Consider the following 23,646-nt stretch of genomic DNA (forward strand, 5'->3'; position numbering starts at 1 on the left):
TTGCCCACAATATGGAAGTGCATAAAGATTAAACATTGCAAGAAAGTTCCTAAGGGACACATGTCCTAGCGGGCCCAACCAAGGTATTAATAGTTAGCATTGATAGTTGAACTGGCGGTTATGTAACATTGCGGTTAGGGTTTTTGAGGAGGTGGCATAGTTAGTTAAAAGATATGGTCAACCGCGTGCAAACTTTGCAGAGTGGAAAAACAAAAGAAGATCGTTGGTCCACATGGCTCATCCTAGTGCCAGAATCTAGTTGACTATTTGACCTTGTTGATTCATGAGCTAGAAATAGGGGAAATCAAGTTTTGTTGCATGATTTGATCTTTGTGATCAATGCCAACTACTCTTGTATGAATTTTGAACTTAGTGAATGCGAGAGAACACTCTACCACCTCTGATCCAATCCATCTACCCGGTCATAATAGTTTAATGGCACCATTTCTATCTTCCCAGGCCCCTGTTCCAACCAAGATTAGATATCATTACATTTGGATCTATGCTCAGATCAAATTTTCTTTAGATCTCCATGATTATTCTCTTTGGGGCTTAATGGTAGTGGTTGTAGAGTAGTTTTAGTTGAAAAATATCCATTTATGCCTGAGCTATAAAGGTAAATTTTGTAGATTTTGAAAAGGTTGAGTCTTCTTTGACTTTTCTAATATTGCTCTGCAATTTTATGTGTAAATTCCCTTTGCCTCTGAACTGTATGACATTCTACGTTATCTCCTTTAGCTGTTGATGTAAAGTGCAAGAACTATTTGCCTCTCATTGGTGTATTGTAGAGATTTACAATCTTGCATGACTGTATCTCTTTTGGCCTATGAATGGTATATAAGTGAATCCTCTCTTTCCTTGTGTCATTCATTTGGGTTTTCTGATCTGCATGTGGTTGTTAGTTTAAAGCAAGTCTGAATGTGTATATTATTTGGTGTCATGATGGTTCAATAGTGCATGTATGGGCAAAGATTGGTTTGAACATTCTATTTTGGTGCATCACCCCCTTAGATTAGAATAGGTAGATTTTCTTTCATGCATTCCTTCTCCCTTTTCCTCTCCAAGAGTCATTAGGTGCACCTTGATAGTAAAGGAAGCTAGCCTTCTTTGAAGACTCAACCTCATAGTTCAAGTCCCACGACTTGGAGGTTGTTTCCATGTTTCACAAGGTTGTCCTTAGGTAAAAACTTTGGACAAGGGTGAAAACCTTTGTGACAATAGACACCATTTTTGGATGCTATTAAATAAGTTCTATTGTATACAAAATCCATCAAAGAAGCTTGTGTCAAATACCCTGGTAGAAAATAAAATATCCCCAAATTATTCATGTCATGGGTTAGTTGTTTGTATAGTTTTTTTAATTCCTAAGTAATATGATCCTTGAGCCAAGTTGTTACTATTTACATTAATGGAGGAAAGTTCTAGAATTACTTAGTTAATTTAGGAGTAGCAATCAATGTCATGACAAGAGATGTTCAGACTCACCTAAAAATTATTGTCATAAGAGAAACCCCCACCATCCTTCAACCTGCTGATAGCTCTACTATTAAACCTAATAGTATGATTGAAGATTTAATTTTCATGTTGGATTTGTGAGAGTACCTAGTATATTTTGTCATTTTTCTCCTAATTCCACTTATGGAGGTTATCCTATCATTCTAGGAAGGATATGGTTAGCCACCATGGTTGCCAATATATCATATCATTATGGAAAAATGAAAATTTCTAATGGCATAAATACTAAGAAATTAGCATTTTATACCCTTGCTAAACCAATATTATAAGAAGACCAAGCCTTATGGCCTAACTTAGGTGATAATGAAAAATAAGCTAATTCAATAAGCCAGCTTATGGTAATTAATAAGAACCCATATATGGTTTCTCATGAAGACGATGATATTTTAATAGCTATCCTATCTAATAAGTATGGTCCAAACTCCCCACTCTCTGGTGAAAAGAATTGTCCCTTAGAAATATTCCTTCCTCCTAAGAGTACACCTAACTTCCCTATGGAATTTCAATACCTTCACACATTACTCTCTCATGACTTGCATTCATCTGACTTTCCAGAAGTAATAATGGTACAAAAGTGTTCAAACTAGGAGTAAGTCTAGGTAAAGAATTGAATATTAGCAAGATTCCTTCTCCTGCCCATCAAGAGAATCACATTAAGATGCTATAGGAGAACTAGGAATAATATGCATGAGACTAAAAATACATGAGGGGTCTTGATCTCAAGTTTTGTACCAATAGAATCTACATAATCCCTTAATGAAAACTTGTTAGGAAGCCACAAAGAAGAATCAATATAGTATTAAGGGACATTGTAGAGACTGAATTAAAAAAGTTACTAAATGCTAAATTCATTTACCCCATCTTTGATACTCAATGGGTTTCTCCTCTAGTCACTATACATAAGAAGGGGGTAAATGGAGAGTTTTTGTGGGCTACATAGAACTCAACTCAACAACTAAGAATGACCTTTTCCCCTTGCCTTTCATTGATCAAGTTCTTGATAACTTATCTAGAAAGAAGTATTTTTCTTTTTTGGATTGGTCTATTGGGTACAAATAGAACAAGATAGCACCAAAAGACCAAGATAAAACTATCTTTACCAACCCTTAGGGAACATTTTCATACTTAGTTCTTCCTTGAGGTTTATGTAATTCACCAACCACCTTCCAAAGGGCTTCGATTAGTATATTTTATGATATTTTTTTTGAGTTTATAGAGATTTATAAGGGTAACTTCATTGCATATGGATCTATCTTTAAAGAAGCACAAGCTAATTTAGAGAAAGTACTCAAAATATGTCAAGAGTATAATCTTTCTCTGAATAGTAAGAAATGCTACATGATGATGAAAGAAGGGTTTGTCTTGGGACACTACATTTCATCAATTGGTATTCAAGTTGACTTAGCTAAGATATAGGTGATCAATGCTTTGGCTACTCTAGGAAATCAAAAGGATATCTTTCTTGGACATATTGGTTCTATAGGAGATTCATAAAATATTTTAGTTAGATTGTATTTCCACTATATAATTTTTTGAAAAAGGATTCTAAATTTTTATTCAGTTTAGACTGTGACATATTATTTCATCTACTAAAGGAGGTCTTAACAAAGAACCTATATTGAGAGATCCTAATTGGAGCCTTCCATTTCCTATCCACATTGATGCTTTAGATTATGGCATAAGTGATGTCCTTAGATAAAAATAAGGAGCCATCAAACATGTTATTTATTATATTAGTAAGAACTTTCAAGGGATAGAAATTAATTGCATTGTCACTAAGGAGGAGTTTTTGGTGTTTTTAAAATTTCATGTTTCAAAAATCCTAATGAAAACATAATACATCTAGGGGCAGCTACTTCCCATCTATGACATACCCATTCAGACACTGGGACCAACTATAAGGATGGACACTTCTTCTACTTTAGACTCTACAAAAGCTAGGTGAGTGAACCTATAGATTCTTCATATGGTACTAGTGTCAAGAGCATACAACTAAATATAGACAAAGTAGATTAAACCCTTATTTATCCTATACTTATGCAATAACAAAGATGTGTAGTAGAAAATTGCAAATCCAATGAAATTCACAACTTGAGTGAGGGTATCCTTTCAACTCTTAAATAGAAAGGGAAATGGATGTTTATAAATTTGATTTTGATAGATCCCAAATATGCAACAATAAGAAACATGTTGATCTTGTAGATGATCGGTGCCTTATCTATTGGCTAGTTAGAGAAAAAGGTTAATTTAATTTCAAATTACCTTTTCTCCCTTCTTAAGATTTTGTTTTATGCATTTTTTCACTCTATTTAATAATTAATTAGTAATTATTAAATAGATTTTACCTTTTAGGTTAACTTTTGTGACTTATTAGGTTATCCTTTCTGAGTTTTGATCTCCTTTTATAAGGATTGATCTCTTTGTAATTCATCATCTTTTCTTCATTTGAGAAAATAATTTCCATGCTTTTAGAGCAAACCCTTGCATCTTCTTGTCTTTTTCTTCCTTGTGATAGATTTTCTACATGTAGGTATTCATGAGCTTCATGGATTTGATTTGCATATTTGCTCAAATCCCTTCATGGTATCAAAGCTAGATCTACTGTAGCTTGTTTAGTATTTTAAGAAAAAAGAAAATGAGGGTTTGAAAGATTAGTTCTAGAGTTTTTTGGGTATTTCCTAAGAAAATAGGGGGGTCAACAATTTTTGAAGCAATTTGAGGCCAAACGGACTTCATGGATGGAGCCAAAAGGCATAAAAACCCCTGTTTCCACATAAAGTTTGTCCATTTTGGACAATGTTGATCTAGGAGGAAATTTTTTTTGCTCAGAAGGCCATACGGTCTCCTGCATGCACTTCGAGGCTATTATTTTCAAAAAAAAAAAATTAAAAATAAAAGAAAATTGATCTGTAGGCCATTTTCTAGCCTATGGGGCCATTTTCTAGCATATGGGTGCTATTTTTTAGTGTTCAAAGGTTTTCCATGAGCTACTTCACTATTTTTGGATCAAAGCAGTTTTTTAGATGATGCCACCACTATTCTAGCCAAAGCCACCGATTCCTAGTTGCCACTATCGATTCCTAAGTGCTACCTCTCATGCACTATTGTGGCCTCAACTCCACTAGCAGTGCCACCACCTACCACCTCTGCACCCACCTAGCCTCATCCCTACCCACATGGCTACCCGAGCACTACCACATAGCACTAGTCCCATGTCAGCACCTGCCATGTGTTAGGTGTGATGCCACCTTTTCTTTGGGCCCACTTCTACATGGTAGTCTTTTTTTGCTAGAATGATCCATAGGCTGTCAAATTTAGAGTAGTAAAATGCTAACATCAGCATGATATCAGCATTCCATCATCTCTCTTCCATGCCCTTTAGGTCCCTTTTTTGACCTACTATTAGTTTTTTTGCCATAACTTGAGCATACAAACATCTTTTTTTGATCCAAAAGAAGTGTTGGAAAGCTAGTTCCAAGATGGAGATAGTGATGTAGGTGTTTTTAGGTTTTGATGTAGTTTGGTTGCCTTTATCTGTAGTCAAAGCTAGATGTTTAGTTTTTCACTCTAGAGGGAATATTTTGAGCATCTCATCTTTGCTTTTGAAAAATGTTATATTTTCATAAAGTTGGTTGAGTCCTCTTATTAGAAATGTTTGTTTTTCTTCTAGATTTTTCTCCATGTTCTATCATGACTTTTTTTTTATTTCTCTATAGTGGATATCTTGGATGTTTTAGGTCTAGGGATCATTTTTGTGCCATGGGATCTCTTCTTTTGGGTTGTACTATTTGTTGTAATAGCTCTTTTCCCTTTCTAATCATTGTTGATATCATTTGTAAGCATTTTTATGGAAATGCACTGAGATAAAGCGTCACTCCTTGCATTTTTTGGATCTTTTTCATTATTGTGACTTATTGTACTCAAACTACATTATAAACTACCATGGGGGGTAGTTTTTTTCCTTTTAGTGTCTCTTCCTTTCTCAAGTGAGTATCCCTTCCATGACATCCTTTATAGATGTCAATACCTCTTTCTCACTCTTGATGTTCTTGGTTCTTTATATTTTAGAGGAGATATTGGCCCACTTTCTTAGTTTCCTATCACCTCACCCTTGTCTACATTAGGGGGATTCTTTTGTTATTTATCATACTTCCTTGGTTCAAATAATTATCTCTTTAGGCTTTGGTGTTTCATGCCATATGTATTTTTGAGTTCAATTGTTTTCCTTTGTTTGCCTACTAATTCGATGTAGATTATAGTCTTCTCTACTTGGTTAGGTTCTATCTTAGAGGAAGTTATACAAATCAGTAGTTCCTTTTTTATATAGTTTGCATCTACTACATTATTCAGTGGTTTTCTTCATGATTTTTCTTGTTCCTATCTTTCAAAATAATTCCTCTAGTTGGAGGCTTCTGCAGTCCTTCACTAGGTTTTCAGCTATCTCTTTTTATAGTAGAGTTTTTCCCACTAGGTTTTCTTTATTTCTCCATTTCATAGAGATTTCTTTTTGATTGGGTACCTCATCAGGCCTTGTTTTTAGGACCCAAGTTTGCTTTCAGCATTGCTTTGTAGTTTCTTTGCTCTTTCTACATTGTTTATAACTACATTATTTCTCATTATAAGGAGGGGTGTTAATAGAGAAAAAGGTTAATTTAATTTCATTAATAAATTATCTTTTCTCCCTTTTTAAGATTTCACTTTAAGCATTTTTTTCTTTCTTTATTTAATAATTAATTATTAATTATTAAATAGCTTTTACCTTTTAGGTTACCTTTTGTAACTTATTAGGTCACCCTTTTCAGGTTTCGATCTCCTTTTATAAGAATTGATCTCTTTGTAATTCATCATCTTTTCTTCATCCGAGAATATAATTTCCATGTTTTTAGAGCAAACCCTTGCATCTTCTTTTATTTTTCTTCTCTATGATAGTTTTTCTACATGTAGGTATTTGTGGGCTTTATGGATTTGATTTGCATATTTTCTCAAATCCTTCAAATCACACATACATCTACAAAACCACTAACATATTTTATACATCAAGATATCAAATCTATCCCATCACTTTATGGATTAGGCATTAATGTTCATAAAGACCTCATTCTCATTAAATATCCCTCTCAGATAACCAACAACCTTGAAAAATATATCAAGCATTTACTTGGCTCTTTGTTCGAATAGAAAAACACACAAGACATACAAGCTTAAGGGGATACAAAAGGGTTTAATTTCTTTGTCCCTAAACCAAAAACCATTGCAAATTATAGAGACAGGAGATGATAATGAAAATGAAAATGAGAAGTTTCTTATTCATCGTATTCATTTCTTTGAAACTATACATTCAAGATACATGTAAGTAACTCCTAAAACCACTAAATAGATCAAAACTATCTACATTAGCTTCATTACTACTATTCATACAAGAGAGAAAGTTAAAGAATGATGGAATCACAACACTAGATCCAACCTTGTGGTATCACAAACAAACTAGAACCTTGTCCAAGAAAGTAGAACCAACCCCTTAGAAAGAAAGAGAAGAGAAAGATATAGGAAAGGAAAGAAATACTAGATCTAATCTAGATGTGACACATGTACACTTGAATCTCTATCCCCTACTACTACAAAACATCTCTCTTCTCTCTACAACCAAAATCTAAAAGGAATTTCATCATTGTGCTCCAACAAACCCAAAATATCTTTTATAATTGATTAGAAACCCTTTTTTTGATTAAAAAAAAAATCATATATGCATCTGAAATATTGATAAATCATCTACCAAACTGATTTGGAGGTCAAAACACCATCAGTAACTACATCCTTACCACCTTTGGCATACACCCAATTCATCATTTTGCCAAAAATCAAATTTGAACTGCCCTAACAGAATGTTGTTGAAAAATAGGCACCTCATACAAAACCATGAATAGCTCAAACATATGGCTTCTTATGCGAAAAAAAAAACCTAAAAATAGAAGTTTCATTCCAATACATTTCCAATGGTATATGATAGTCCTATGTTGGCTTATTAAAAACACCCAAAATCTCCATTTGAAGATCAAGTCCCTGAATAGTATGATAAGCCTTTCAACTTTGCAAATATTTGATTTTATATTAAAGTTGAAATATATCATATAATTTTTTTGATTTGAATGTCCCTTGTACATGAATTCAAAAGGAAAACAATTAAAAATTGTTTTTTAGCACTCTTGAAATTTTCCCTCAATTTATGCATTTGAGTCAAACTTGGGTTGATTGGGCTTGACATGTGTTAGCTTGTGATTCATTAGAGCTCTGCTTAATCACCTCCACCTAGGTATCATGTGGCACCCTCTAATTAGCCCATTTATCTTCCACTTGTTGCCTGATAGATTACCATATGGCAACTTCTCATTAGACCTCCTTACATAGTCAGCTCGCCACATCATCTATCTGCAAGGTGCCCTACCACATAATTTCCATGTGGGATCTTTTGATTGACCAAAATACTTTTCAATTACCACTTGGGTCAACTGCCACATGATGACATTTTGCTTCCCTACATTCCTTAACTTTTGAGCATCTTCATCTTTCGAGGATGCACCAACTGTCAAATCTGACACATGGTAGCATCTTGTGGATTGCTCCTACAATCTACCACTTCATTGTTGACTACCACATGTCACAATGTCACTTTATTTCATTCTTTAATGATCAAGAAAATTTAAAATGTGGGAAAGTGATGTCCTTTGGATCTGACACATGTCACAATTTGAAACCTCTGAATTTGGGCCATGCCACATCATCTTTCCTCAATTTCCATGCCAAGCTCTAAGATGTCTGCCATGTGTCATTTTTTGGTTCATCCATGTGGGTGCCACATTAGAATCTTGGTTCATGTACTTTGGTCAAAATTTCCTCCTTGTGTGATCAAACTAGTCATGGGCCCATACATGAGGCTACCTTATGTCTTAAAAGGAGCTACCTTATAGATGTTAGTATATTGAGTGCTCAGATATAAAAACTCTTGAAATGCCCTCCACACAATGCATGTGAGATAATGGGAATAAAAGAAAAAATTCAAAAAGCTATCTCATAGGTTTGTTCATGCACATTATCCAGCCATTGTTATGTACATAGTTCCTACATTTCATCTGCAACTTCAACACTGTCCATTGGTGCCAGATTAGTCCCCTTTTTGAAAAATAAAAATGTCTTACCATTCATCATGCATAGCAAGAAATAGCTTCCAAAATCATGCCACTCCCCATTTCAAAGCTTATGGGTGTCATAAAAACTCCCCTTTCTATGTGGTTTCTTCCTATTAGCACCTCATGGAACCCCACCTGATCTATAGTTTTTGATTAAGTAAAATAGGTTTTACAGGGATCTTGAAACTTGAAAATTTTTACAACATATCAAAGATAGAAAAGATTAGAAAATTCCAGCTATGGAGAAACAAGTTAACAAAAGCTAGCCTAAAACAATAGGCCCATGGCTAGGAAACAAAAAACTAGCTACACAAAGAGAAGATGAGACAATAAAGTAGCACTAACTATCAGTTCTCTCTATCAAGAGCCTACAAGGTCTTTGCAACTTCATTGGTCTTCCTATCATCTACATCCTACTGGTCCTAGTTCTAAGCATCCACCTGGTCCCTAGTTTCTTTCAGATCATTCTCAGCCTACCCAATTTCCAAGCTGGCCTTCTCCATCATTTCCCCACCAAATCTAGCACTAATCATTGATTCACCCAGACTATTAATGTTCTCATTCCAGGCATTCAAAGTGGCAATCACTTGATTAGCCAAGTTCTAATGAGAGAAATCCATCCTTTGAACTCTTTGTTCAACCTTGATGATTTTGCTCTCTTGGTTAGCCTTGTGCTCCTAGGTGTTGAAGTGTCATTGGCTTCCATCTTGGCTGCTCTCCTCTTCATTGTGCCCTTGGTCACTGCCAATATTTTGGCTTCTTTCTTGGCTTCTTTTCCCCTTTAGTTTTCCAATTTTATGGAATAACCATTTGATAGACTAAAAACCATATATCATGTTGTTTTTAGCATTGTACAAAAGGTTAAGCCTAGTTTCCCTTGCATTATCAAAGATCATGACCAGAGTAGGATCGATGAGATCATCATAGTGGACTTTTTTGTCAATGTCCTCCATCACTTAGATATTCAACGACTCCCTAACAATCCCCAAATTAGAAGTATTCAAATTAAAATTCCTCTAAGACCTCCTCCTATTTTTTGTTATCACCTGCCCACTCTGTTTTCCCTAAATTGGAGAGGTAGTGGGGCCAGGGCCTAGAATCTCAAAAATTTGGTCATTAGTTTCAAAAGCCTCATCTTCTTTCTTTTTCTTGGGATTCCCTGACACATCAATTGAATCCTCCTCCTCCATTTCACTTTCCCTCCCCTTCTCCACCTCCTTCTCATCATCCTCCCCCATCTTCTCTTCCTCTGAGTCAATATCCTCATCATCATCATTATCCTCCTCCTCCTCCTAGGGCTCAGGCTTAGGGGGAATGGGGGGAAAGCCTTTGGGGCTCTTTCTACAAGGGATGTGGGTAGAGGGAATGACTTTCCTTTCTTCATTAGGGGCTTTAACTTTAGAAGAAACATTGTCCTCTTCTTCTAATTTTATGCTCTACACATCCTTGGAGTCCAAACTCACAATTTCCTTGAATGTACACCTAGTATCACCAAGGGATCTTCCTCTAGTTTGAGTCTTTAGATACTCATAAACTAGGAGGAGTAATCTCTCATGAAGATCTAGGGTAGCAGTTGGTTTCCTCTTAAAACCCTTGATACCCTTGCTCATGGATGCCTAGAGTGATTAAGCAAGACAAAATGATGCGTTCTGATCCTATCAAATCTAGGGTCTAGGGAAATATATTCAATGATAATCTTAAGGAAATACCTCCAAAGCTTTTAATTGACTTCATCTCATAATACATCTCCACCTTGAAAAACTTATTTAGCTCCTTTACATCCTTCGCAAAACTTTGACAACATTTGTCGACATTTTCTTATCTCTAAAGAAATTACTCCTATCTAGAGGAATTTATGCAAGTTGGGCGATCAAGTCCACATTGACATGGTAGGTGATGCTATCAATTTTTTCCCATTTTTCCATGTCCATAATAATCTTTGTGATGCCTACATCAAAACCATGGAGCTTCTCCATGAATCTAGTGATTCTGCCCTTTTCCAACTTATGCCAAATCTTCAATTTCTTCTTCCAGTTCTCTGCCTCCCCCAATGGCTCCCTCTTAATTCTCTCCCCTACCATGGTTTCCTTAGATAAAATAAGCCCCAATATACTAACAAATTGCTTACAGATCTTAGCCTCCTTCAAGTTGCAAAGCTCAACAACATTTTTGAAAATGGTAGTATTCAAGACAACCCTTAAAGCATGTCGTACATACATCCTATCATGTTTTGAAAAGAGTTTTGTATGAGTGTTATTAAATCCCACTTCAACATGCATTCTAGAAAATGTTCCCATCATTGATTTTGGAATTTTCTAGTACTTCCCTAGATGTGATCTTGCAATATTAAATTATTTACTTCCATCAAAAAGTTGTCACCGACATGCCATGTCATCTCTGAATTATTGGTGACCGCTTCATTTGCAAACTAGTCAGTAGCTAAATTAGCTTCCATATACATGTGGCTGAAATAGGTCTTGTTGAACTTACCCAAGTTGGACTTTGACTCCTCAATCAAATTCACAATGGTCCAAGAAGTCATAGGGTTTTCGTTGAGATAATTTATGATATTTAAGGAATCCCCCTCCAGCCACAGGTTCTCAATCCAAGAAGCTAGGGCATGTTTAACAATGTGACTGGTAGCCCTAGCTTCAGAAAAATGGTTCATTTGATGTCCAAGTGGGTAGGAAAAAGCCATGATTCCTCCACCATAGTTGTTTCTGATGATGCCTCCACTTCTGGCATGGTTGGGGTTCCTTTTAGTAGCCCCATCAAAATTGGCTTTGTACCAATTTTTAGAGGGAAGACACCACCTAGCCTCCTATCTTTTCCTGTCCCTATCCTTTTTCCTTTGTCTATTATTCCCACCTTCTTCAATATTTCCTTCCTTTGTGGTGGAAAAATTTTCCTTCATTAATCCTTCAATTTTCTCAGCAATAACAAACTCAGGGGATTCCTTGTCTCTAAAAAATTAGTTATTTCGCTCTTTCCAAATACCCCTATAGAAATGTGGGAGGGACTAGGAGCAAATTAACTGGGTAATCAAAAATCAATGTGAACTCCTTCATTGGCTAAAGAATTCTTGAATGTTGACTAGGGGCACCATCTGACCCCAACGTCCTTGGTCAGGAGGTTCTAAACTTTGGAGGAATAGGAGCAATGAATAAAAAAGTGATTTATTGTCTCCAAGTTGTGTTTGCATAAACTGCATCTTTTGAGTATGATCTCACCTCTCTTACCTAAATTATCTAGTGTAAGGATTTTTTCTTGGAGAAAATGCTATAAGATCTTGATTTTTGGGGGTAAGGCCAGGAATCCATGCTTTAGCCCAAGTGAGTTTCTCCATTCTTTCCCATAATAAAAAGTATCCAGAGGCGATAGAATATTGCCCATTTGAGTTACCTCCCCAGATGACTTCATCCCCCTTGTTATTTATGAAAATAGCATTAAGGTTAGGGTGATCCCACAATAATGGGTTCCACTTTTTTACCAATTTTGACACTTAAATCAATATTTTTGCAACAAACATCACGTTCAAGTGACTATATCTCCAAAACTATAAATAATTTCAAGATGACACAAACTAGTGATTTTGAGTACTTTGTTCCTACTTTGTAACCATATTTTTTAATCTAAAAAAAAATTTATTTATGTCAATATTTTTTTATTTCCTCCAAAAAGTGGTACATAATAAAATTCAATATTTTAAAAAGTGACAATCCATTTGACACACATAACTTTTTTTCTAAAAATGATAATGAAGTAATTCTTTCAACGCTATATTTGTAACATCAATATCCAAAGGATTCATTTGGTTTGATTTATTTTGGTTGAATATTGTATAGTTTATAAATTTTTGAAGTGACATGAACCGTAATTCAGACATACATTCCGTTTGACACAGATAATTTGAAGTCAATTTATCATAAACCAATTTTTCTTTTTTGAATAGAAAGGTATCTCAATAAGCCAGTTCCTCCATATTTTTCAAAAAAAATTTGACCTAATTTAATAATTTTCCTGAGGTGTCAAAGTTGGTTGATGTTCAATCGGTAATGAACCCATAATGAGTTAAACTCATATTTGAAACTCTTAATGATTAAAATATGTATTAAAATTATAGTCGTTGGAAAGCTTTCTCCGAGTAGCACATTTTGAAATTTGTTATTTTATAGTAGGAGATCATTTTCTTGCAATTATGGAATTCAAAAGAGAAAAAAAAAGGGTAAAAATTTTCTAATTTCGCATGTTTTCCTAAAAATGGCGTTCATGCGAACATGCTAAGCATGTTCGCACGAACATATGTTTGGGTGAACATGCCTCTAAAATATTCTAGCCATTGGAAAAATTTAGGCCCATGTTCGAGTGAACATGTGGGATGTCAACGTATTCGTGTGAACAACCTAAAAATTTGAAAAAGTGTTCATTTGTAAAGCTATTTTCCATTTGTAACACTATTTTCCATTGACTTGATGAGTGGTGCATTATCCATCTTTGTCATGAATTTCATTTGCAAAATCGAAGGCATCAATTTGGTAAAAAAATTGTACATCTAAATTATTTATTTATTTCTTTCATTAGTAAAGTTATTTAACGAATACATTGAAGTTAAATTAAAAATTAGTTACACATTAATGGTGTTAAGAAATGTATATTTTTATTGTGTTACTAATGGTCTCCTTGCAACATGTGGCAATCATGGGATGAAGACATAATCATAACAAACTACTAATGCTTGCTTTGTAGGACATTGTCGAAGACCATTGTGTGTTTGTCAAAATCATGTGTGTGGATTTATTAGATTAAATAAAACTTCATTTGGTGCTTAAAATGAACATTTTATTTTCTTTCTAGCATGTCTACAGTGTTCAAATCCCTAAGAGTTGCATTCGATGTATCCTTTCCCCTCGCCATTTGTGGATCTTAGGTGTAAGAGAAATCCATGTAAATTCTATAGGAGGCTTGCGTTGGACCAAGATACTCGATATTGGGTATGCCAGGGGATGACCTTAGAGTGGTAATGGGCCAAAAGCTAGGTCAACATTCCAGCCGCTATATAAAACTCGATTACGGTGAAAGTTGTGTCGATGGTATTGCTGAGTGATAGCTCTCCTCCAGTACCCTTATGGTGCGTCAAACCCCAATTTTCAGGGCTAGGAGACCTTCTGAGGAAGTTTATTATTCACTTGCTGAATAGAATGCCCTTACTAAAAACCATGTTTTAGTGGCCAAAATCCTTTCTATCCACTAGCTCAAGGGGTCACCCATGCCCATGAAGACATCCTACATTCTCGAGGTCCTTAGTAGAGACAATAGTTCCTTGGGAAGTCATGCCCCTTGAGACACAGATCTTGGTAGCCCCAAGAAGTGAGTGCACTATAAGGGGGAGCCTATGGTGCCAAGGCCCTAAGTTGTCCACTTTGGATAAGCGTAGTTGAACTTTGGTTCAAGTAGGAATTCATTGGATATAGTCCTAAAGCCTAGGTTGTGGTGTGATTGTTCACTTTTAACAATAGCTATTCTTGTCTTAATGTGTCTTGCATGTGTGTAAAACATAATCAAGATAAAAGCCAACATTCAAATTTACACCTTGAAAACTTGCAAAACCTTGTCAAAACATCAAACATTGTCAAAACCTTGTCAAGATTTCACCTAAGTTCAAAAAACCTTACGTACACCTCTATCATTAGCATAATCATATTCCTAAATGTCATTTTTGACTTACTTTAGTGGTATATCCCCCTCATATTGCATTGTTCAAACCCTAGCATCATTTTCACTATCAAACCCTATCAAATTGTCCATCAACCAACTTGTCTTCTTGATCACCTATCCTCATTTTGCACAGCCTAAACGTCATTATCAACCTTAGGAAACCATCCCTTGCATAGTCCACTTTGCGTACACCTACCTTTAGCATCCTTACCAAATCCAAAACATAACCCTAATTTTCATTTTGCATATCATAATCTTCATCTTGCATACCTTCAAAACAACACCTTGCATTTGCACTTGCATAACATCCCTAGGACATTTGCACTTTGCATATCAAAACCCTATGTTATTTAGCATTTCCTCACATTGCATAACATCCCTAAAAACTTAAAAATTCCAAAAACACTCATATCTTGCATATCCACATCTTAATTATCAAGTTTTGACCTCTTTTACCAACTATAACCCTATTTTACCAATTGCACACTTCATGGGCATAGTTGGTAGTTTCAGGGCGCAATTGATAGTTTTATGGCATGCTTGGTAATTAGGTGTTTCATTCTAGGTTCCAAAACCATAATCTTCACTTCCACACCTTTCATTGCATCCCAAGACCTTAAGAAACACTAGATAAATCACTCAAAACACTCAAAATTTGCATTTTAGGCTCCCTGCAACCCTGTTTTACCAACTGCAACCCTTTTTTATCAACTGCACACTTCAAGTGTGTAGTTGGTTGTATAGGTGCACACTTGGGAGGCATAAAGTTCATTTAAGTTTCTCTCCATTGTATTTTCATTTTGAGGTATCATGCCAACACTCATTAGGACACAACCTTTGGAGTTGTCAAATGCAATAATGACACCTATAAGGTCTCATCAAAAATCAACCATCAAAATCCTCCAAGGTACATTTGAACACATCAATGTTAATCCTTTGTTTGACGAGATACCACCAATTCCTAAATATCCCAAAAGGACATTAAGACTTGATTTTAGGATTCACATCATTTGGAGCTACATCATTTGGAGAAGAAAGAAGGATATGAGTGCTATAAACGAAAGAGGGGATTTCTAAAATTATGTTTTCTTCTTTTGATAGCCAATGCCATTGTATTTTATGCAACAATTTATTCTTGAAAAAATAGACTGATATTTTTTCATAAAATGAAAAGCAATTTATTTTTTAGGAGAAACATTCTAGTATTCATACCATGTTATTTGTTCGTGATTCAATGATGGCTTAAGAAGGATTTGGTGCTCTTTGCCACTTGTAAAGAATGTAACTCATAGATTTCAGTCATATAATTCAAAGAATATTTATGCTTTGTTGAAAATGACTGCATTCTATTGATTTCTCTCAAACAATTTAAAAGTACCAACAACGACAGACAAATCCGTACAGTGATTTTTTTATCTAGTTATCACATGAAATTTATCTTGAGGCAAGGGATAAATTATTATTATTATTTTATAATGGGAAACAAGAAAGGAAGGCAAAAAAAATATGCAAGAAAGATGAAGTAGAACAAAGAAATATTTAGAAGATTGCAACACGTTATCATCGAATTAAGCAAGGTGAAGGAAATGTTGAAGAAGGCTCAACAGAAGTAGAAGTAGTGCATATGGGAGAGAGGTCAGGAACACTCCCTACAGAATCTCAAGCAATAAATGTTGAAGAAGGTTCAAGATTAGTCCTTACAGAGGTTCAAATAAAAAAAGTTGGAGAAGGGTCAGAATCTTTTCCTGTTGAATCTCAAACAAGATATGTTGGAGAAGGCTCAAGATCAGTCCCTATAGAAATTCCAGTAACAGAAATCAGAGAAGGGTCAAGATTAGGTGTAGGAACTAGTATGGATGAACTCTTAAATATTGTCCAATTTGTAAAGTATGGTATTTCTCATAAGAATTTAGATCATTTACTTAAAATGGATGTAGATAAATTGAGAAAACTTGCAGCTAGTGTTCAACCATTAAGTTTGTCTAAGAGAAGGTCAATGAAGAAGAAGATAAGAGAAATTATGACTCAATTTGATAACACTAAAACACTTGAACAAGCTCAGTTGCTTTTACTTTTGCTTACACAAAAAAGTTGCAAGAGGCATTGAAATTGTTAGGTGTAAACACAACATCAAAGAAGAGAAGATTTTCTAGCATGCAAACTAATTTGATTGAAAATGTTAAACAAGGTTTGAGAAACATAGAAAAAGACTCTCGAACTAAAGATAAGTATGTGGCAAAAAAGTGATGTTGATGTCTGTTGTAAGTAAAAATATGTCTCAAAATAGACAAATATCTTCAATTTCATCTGAAATGGATTTTAGTAGGAAAAAAATGAGATAATATGTTAAGAGAAGATTAATTGTGGATGACAGTACTATGGAGGGCAACTGGGCAATCATGTGTAGAGAACCTTGTTCTGATAGAATTGAAGAGTTATTAAAATTTTTAGTCATATCATTTTGGATTGATAACACTTGTCCTTCATCAAATAGTAGAGATGTTATCAGGTATAAGATTGCACTCGGTCAATATGAGAATCATACAAAACATTGGTTGGACACAACACAACATGAGTTATATGTGTCATTTTTTAATGAACATCCTAATGTAAAAGTTAGGCAAACATTGTTTGAAAAATTGAAGCCATACTTTGTGAGGTCAAACAAAGTGTTTGAAACTTGTTGTTGTTGTCATCATATTGAGTTTGATCTCCACTATCAGGTATTTTGAAAGTTTATAGAAGACACATATGATTTTCATGCTACTCCTCCTAGTAGGAGAAGTGAGTTTATATCATCCATTTTGTGTGACAACATAGATGATCCAACTGGTAAAATAAATTGCATCAAAGGATTATGTGAAACATGTGATAAATTGGCTCTATTTCCTTTGAAAACTGAAAATATTGATGCAACAAAAGTATTGAATTGCAAAAGTTACAAGTATGTCAAGAATGAAACAAAGTTAGGGAAAGAAAAAAAAAGGTTAGAATATGTTGAAGAGGAGTTTCTTGTTCTAACATTTATGGACATATTTAAGAAATTGATTCAACCTTATATTTGTCATGCATTTTTTGCAAAGTGGCAAGCACAACAGTTTAAAACTTTGAGAGATAATTTTCCACTTGGAACAATTGTATCAGTTGTTGATTTTTCAGAGAACTATTCATTTGTTCATTAGAAAGCAATTCAATCATATTATTACTTTAATAAGAAGGTCACTATTATGGTACATGTTTTTTTATAGACATGCATAGTTAGATTTGGATGGTGTTCAGAGTACAGTTCAAGCACGAGTAATTATAAAGGAATATTATTTTTATATAAGTGATGATAAAGAACATGACATTCACTATGTAGAACATTGCTTCAATACATTCTTTTCTTATTTGAAAGAAAGAAACATAAATGTTGATAAAGATTATATTTGGTCAGATGGATGTGCCACACAGTTTAAATCATCTAGACCATTTTATGCATTGTGTAGATATCATCACACTGAGAATATAAAACACATGGAATTTCTTTGAGAGTGGCCATGGAAAAGGTGAACATGATGGTGTTGGAGCTTGCATCAAATGTGCTTTGTGAAAGTATTAAATGAATTATCAGGGAGTTCATGTAAATGATGCACATGATGTTGTTGAATGGTGTAAGACTCATTTTGCATTAGATGAGGTCGGGACATCATCAACAATGAGTCGAAAGGCACCACATAGAGTCTTCTGGGAGATAACAGGTATGAATGTGTATGTCTATTTAACTTTTATGCAATTAAATTATACAATTTTATTATTAAGTTTTATTTTTGAATTCGTTGAATTTTAAATTTAATTTTTCTATATTTTCAATTTAACGAACTTTCAAGTGTCAATAGAAAAAATATGCATGGTTGCAAGAGGATAGAAAAGACATGTTCCTTACATTCAGTCATGAGTACAAATAATTGCAATTGGACATTGAAGACAAGAGAATACTCATGTTTTTGTGATAGTTGCATTGATGAAAACTATGAAGAATGCATCAATTAGACACATGGATATACAGGTGCATGGATTTCAGTACCACTTGATGTTACTGATACATTTGATAAAGAAGATGAGAATTTTGATGATATTCCATTGATTTCTGATGATTATAATCATATCTCTGGATCGGTAAAAGTGGGTGAGTATCATAAAAATTAATCTCAATTTTTTATTTAATTATCAATTTTAACTATCTTATATATATTGTACACATGCATTCATGTATACTTGTTATGCAGAAGATGTATTTGCAGTGATTGCTGAGCCTAGAAATCATGAAGGTGTCCGTTATTATTTATTGCGATGTACTGTAGAGAGGAAAAAGTTATATGACCCTAAAGGAAGTGATGGAATGTTGTTCCCCATAGGTAAATCATACATATACATGTACATGCACATATATATTTAAATAAATATATATATCTAGGTAACTTCATATCTATCAAATTTTAAAACACTTAAATTTGTGGTACGGGTTTTGTTGTGGTAGAGGGAACATATTTGAAGCAAGAGAAAATAGTCCAACATGGAATACACTTTGTTGATTATCAACTTGACAACAAAGTTTTACAATAGAACCACCTAGTCGTTGCTATAGGGCTTTGTCTGCATCTAGTCAAACTTAAGCGTGTATGTTGCAAGTGGAGACTAGATAGTGAAGATCATGAAAAAATATTGCATGTTATAAGTGTACATCATGATCGATTAGACCTTTGAGATTTATTTTATAATAATCTTAATATCAACTTTGGTGAAATGTGTTTTCAATTGTACTATGGTGAAATTGTGAATATCAACTTTGGTGAAATTGTGCTTTTAATCTGAATATCTGAGTTTTAGTTATCATTAGTTTATTTAAAAACTATAATATTAATTGTACTATGGATGAATTTAATAATTTAACAACTCGATATAAATAGGCTAGAAGTTAGTTCAAACTTACACAATTTCATTATCTATGTTACAATTCTTAAATATCAACTTCTTTTCAAACTATTGAATTTCATCTTAAATTAAATGTGTTTAGATTAATTGTACGATCATAAGTTCTTAACTTTCATTAATTTATTAAAAAATTAGATAATTTAATAATTTAAATTAATTGTACCATGGATGAATTTAATAATAATCCACCTTAAAAAGTGTTAGAGTAAATAATTAATTATTAATTATTTATTCTATTACTTAAGCTTACTTAGGTTAATGCATATTTGGTATTTAATGCATGTAGTGGTTGTTGTTGACAACTCGGGAGTTTTCTCCTTTTTTAGCATATTCCACTTTTTGAGGATATGTGTTGAGTTGTCGTTTTTGTCCTCTACCTCCTTCCAGCTTGTTCTACAAGCTTCCATGAGGCCTTTTTAAACGGTCTCTCTCTCATTGTAAATCATTCCATTCACATAGCAATTTCATTTTCCTATTGTGAAATATTTGCTCTTGCTCTTTCGGTTTCTCTTCAGCAAGCTATTTGCATGTAGGTGATCTTGGCGACTGCGGAGTTGGATTTCATCAACTCCTACATGGTATCAGAGCCTCCCTGCTGCTTCTTGTTTGAAGGATTTGTGAAGCCGTGATTCGAAGTCACAAACCCTAGTTTGTTTGTGCATTTTTTCTTCAAATCAGGGCTAGAGCGAATTTTTGGAGCACTTTCAGCCCAAACGGGCATCACCATTGGATTCGAAAGGCCGTTTGCAGTCAGGATTCATATAAAGCTTTTCGTTTTTGGAGACAGGGCAATTTTGGTGATTTTTTGAGGATCCCGAGTTGGCTGCCGTACGGATCGTACGGACGCAGCACGGATTTTTAAATTTCGGGCGCCACCGCGGGGCCGCCGCTGCGCCACCCGCGCGCCGCCCGCAGCGGCCGCAGCAGGCAGCGCCTCCCGCGCTCTGCCGCGGCTCCTCCCGGCTCCGCCGCTACCCGGCCTCCTCCTGTCCGCCGCCCGGGCGCAGTGCCTCCACCACCGCAGACAGCGGCACCGCCGGGTTTTCCTCCCGAGCGCCACCGCCGGCGGCGGATATTCCTTCGACACCGTCTGCAACTTTTTCGACCGTGACGTCACTTTTCTGATGCTGACGTCTTTTCCAGACAGTGACATCACTTTCCGGACAGTGACGTCTTTTTCCGGTAATCGGATTTTTTTTGCCGGCGACTGGTCTGTGACGGGCATACGGCCGTCAAATTTATGCCAGTGTCTGTAATTTTCCAGCAAGTGCATTTTTGGAGCAGCAGTCGGTTTTTTGGCTATAACTTGAGCATACGGAGGTCTTTTTCCGATCCGAAAGAAGCGTCGGAAAGCTGACTCAGAGACGGACACATTGGTGCTAATTTTGCACGATTTTGAGTTCGTTTGAGCTTCCATTTTTGGTGTCAAAGTAGAGGCTTTTGTTTCCTCTTATTCTGCATCAACAAATCCAGGTTCCCTTCCAGTTTTTTGCTTTCCTTAGTTGTTTTTTTTGGTATTTGGGAGATATTTTTGTACGTTTGTGGGGGGGTGTCTTTCTTTTCTGTAATTTACTTCAGTTAAGACCCTTCTACTTCCGTCTTCTTCTTTCTCTCAATGGTGGATCCATCTATATCCCGTCTCACACCACACAACTACCACACATGGAAGGCACAAATGACTAGACTTCTAATGTCAAGAGGTCTATGGTCTTGTCTGGATGAGCATCAGCCTAATCTCCAATGACCTTTTGAGATTCTACAATACAGGAACAAGATGGATGAAGCCATGGGGCTTATTGCACTCAACATTTCAGACAGCTTGTTGTTTCACTTGGATGGTTTGACTACTCCACGGGCTTATTGGCTAAGATTTCAGACTTTGTTTGGACAAGTAAATGAGTTTCGGGCACTTCAGCTAGATGCAGAATTGACTTCTTTGACACCTGATCACTTTCCCACCATTGAGGACTTCTTGATGAAGTTCAAATCTCTACGTACACTTTTGCAGGGATGTGGGAAGAACAAAACAGATGATGAGTGTATCTTTTTGGTACTCTCAAAGTTAAAGGGACAGTATCAGATCTTCTCTTCCACTTTCTACTCCACTATGGATGCCTTGGGTGATAGACATAGGATGCCTTCATTTGAGATATTTTGTAATCGGTTAACCTGTGAACAATCGAAGATTACTCAAATGGATTCACTTTCAAGTTCTCAGTCACAGGTATTGCTTTCCAAGGTTACACAGGAACAGAAGTTGAAGCAGCTATTAGATCCCTCTTCTACTAGTTCATCATCTTCTAACAAGAAGGAGAAAAAGAAGACCGCAACTCCTACCTGTTCCTATTGTGGGAAAGGATCTCATGATGAGGCACGTTGTTTTTAGAAGAGATGTGATGGCTATGAGAAATAGATTGCTGATTTGCACGCTCTCTTTCAGAAGAGCACTATTTCCTCTCCATCCTCTTCTACCTCACAAGGGTCTTCTTTTCAGGCTTCTTCCACCTCTTCAACATCTATATCAGATCTTAGAAAGGGTCATGCATTACAGGCTTCTATTGCATCCTCTTCACAGGTTCCTTGGATACTGGATTCAGGTGCTTCTCACCATATGACATCTTCTCAAGGTGTCTTCTCCACTCTTGAGGCTTCTCCTATTCCTCACATTCTCATGGGGAATAACACTGCATTACCAGTCTGTGGGAAAGGTTCAGTTCACATCCAAGATGGTATATTCAATGATGTATTGTATGTTCCATCTTTGTCTGCCAACCTTCTCTCAATTTCTCAGATTACACGCAGTGGATCAGGGAAGACAGTTGAGTTCACTACTAATTCAGTCTTCATTCGAGATCGTGCTACAAGAGATCTTATTGCTACAGGGGCAGTTGATCCTTCCGCTCATCTCTATACCTTCTCACACTTTGGTCCACCATCTCCTTCGCAGGAGCATCGTGTGGTGCAGTCAGGACACTTGAACCTTTGTATTGTTCCTGAGATCCCTACTTTGACTGCCACACCACAACCAGATGAGGGCTTTTCCTCTCTACAAGATTCTCCTTCCGCTCTACCTGATCTTCCAGCTTCATTTATTGAGACTCCAGGTACACTTGTTGCAGATACTTCAGTGAACATTCATGACAATGTCATCGCACCTGCCTTGGGGATTCCCTTTTCGGTTCCTCATACATTCTCTTCTGGACATCAGCTAGGCTTTCCAATTGCTCCTCTCGCGCAGGGATTTCCTTGTTACGTGCTTTTGTTCCTTCTGAATTGGAATTTCATTGGTTCGATCATTTCTACAGGAGCTCCATCATTATGGGGGGGGCTTGGTGTCTATTCTCATGGGGGGGCTGGTTGTACTTATGGTTTTGAGAGAGTCTCTTGAAACATTTCTGGCGAAAGTTGTCCTTGGGGGGATTGGTTGAGGCCTTCCTTCCTTCACTTCATGTTTTTTATCATGTTGTTTTTACCTCTTTTTGGAGGAGGGTTTTTCCCATAGGGTTTTCCCTCTTTCTCCATTTTACAAAGGTTGCATTGTACATGGGTACCTAACATGGCCTCGTTGCCGGGACCCATTATGCATTTCATCTTAGTTTTAGGAGCTTAAGGCATTCCCCTAAGTTGCACTTAAGGGGGGGTGTTAGAGTAAATAATTAATTATTAATTATTTATTCTATTACTTAAGCTTACTTAGGTTAATGCATATTTGGTATTTAATGCATGTAGTGGTTGTTGTTGACAACTCGGGAGTTTTCTCCTTTTTTAGCATATTCCACTTTTTGAGGATATGTGCTGAGTTGTCATTTTTGTCCTCTACCTCCTTCCAGCTTGTTCTACAAGCTTCCATGAGGCCTTTTTAAACGGTCTCTCTCTCATTGTAAATCATTCCATTCACATAGCAATTTCATTTTCCTATTGTGAAATATTTGCTCTTGCTCTTTCGGTTTCTCTTCAGCAAGCTATTTGCATGTAGGTGATCTTGGCGACTGCGGAGTTGGATTTCATCAACTCCTACAAAAAGTTCCAAGGAAATTCAAGTAGTTGCAAACAATAAATATGGTGATTTTGTATCATTGTAAAACAGAACACATACTTTCTAAGCTCATAGAGGTCCTCCAAAAGTTATAATTAAATCTCATCCACTAAAGAAGATCAAAAAAATTATTATTACGATAAGCTTCCACGACAAACCACTTTAGAGTCAGTTCAAAGAAATTCATTGGATGACTGAAAATTGAACTCTCATTAAAAAAAA

This window comes from Cupressus sempervirens, chromosome 6 (genome assembly GCF_028749045.1).
Source record: "Cupressus sempervirens isolate cs-2001-9-10 chromosome 6, ASM2874904v1, whole genome shotgun sequence".
Classification (NCBI taxonomy): Eukaryota; Viridiplantae; Streptophyta; class Pinopsida; order Cupressales; family Cupressaceae; genus Cupressus; species Cupressus sempervirens.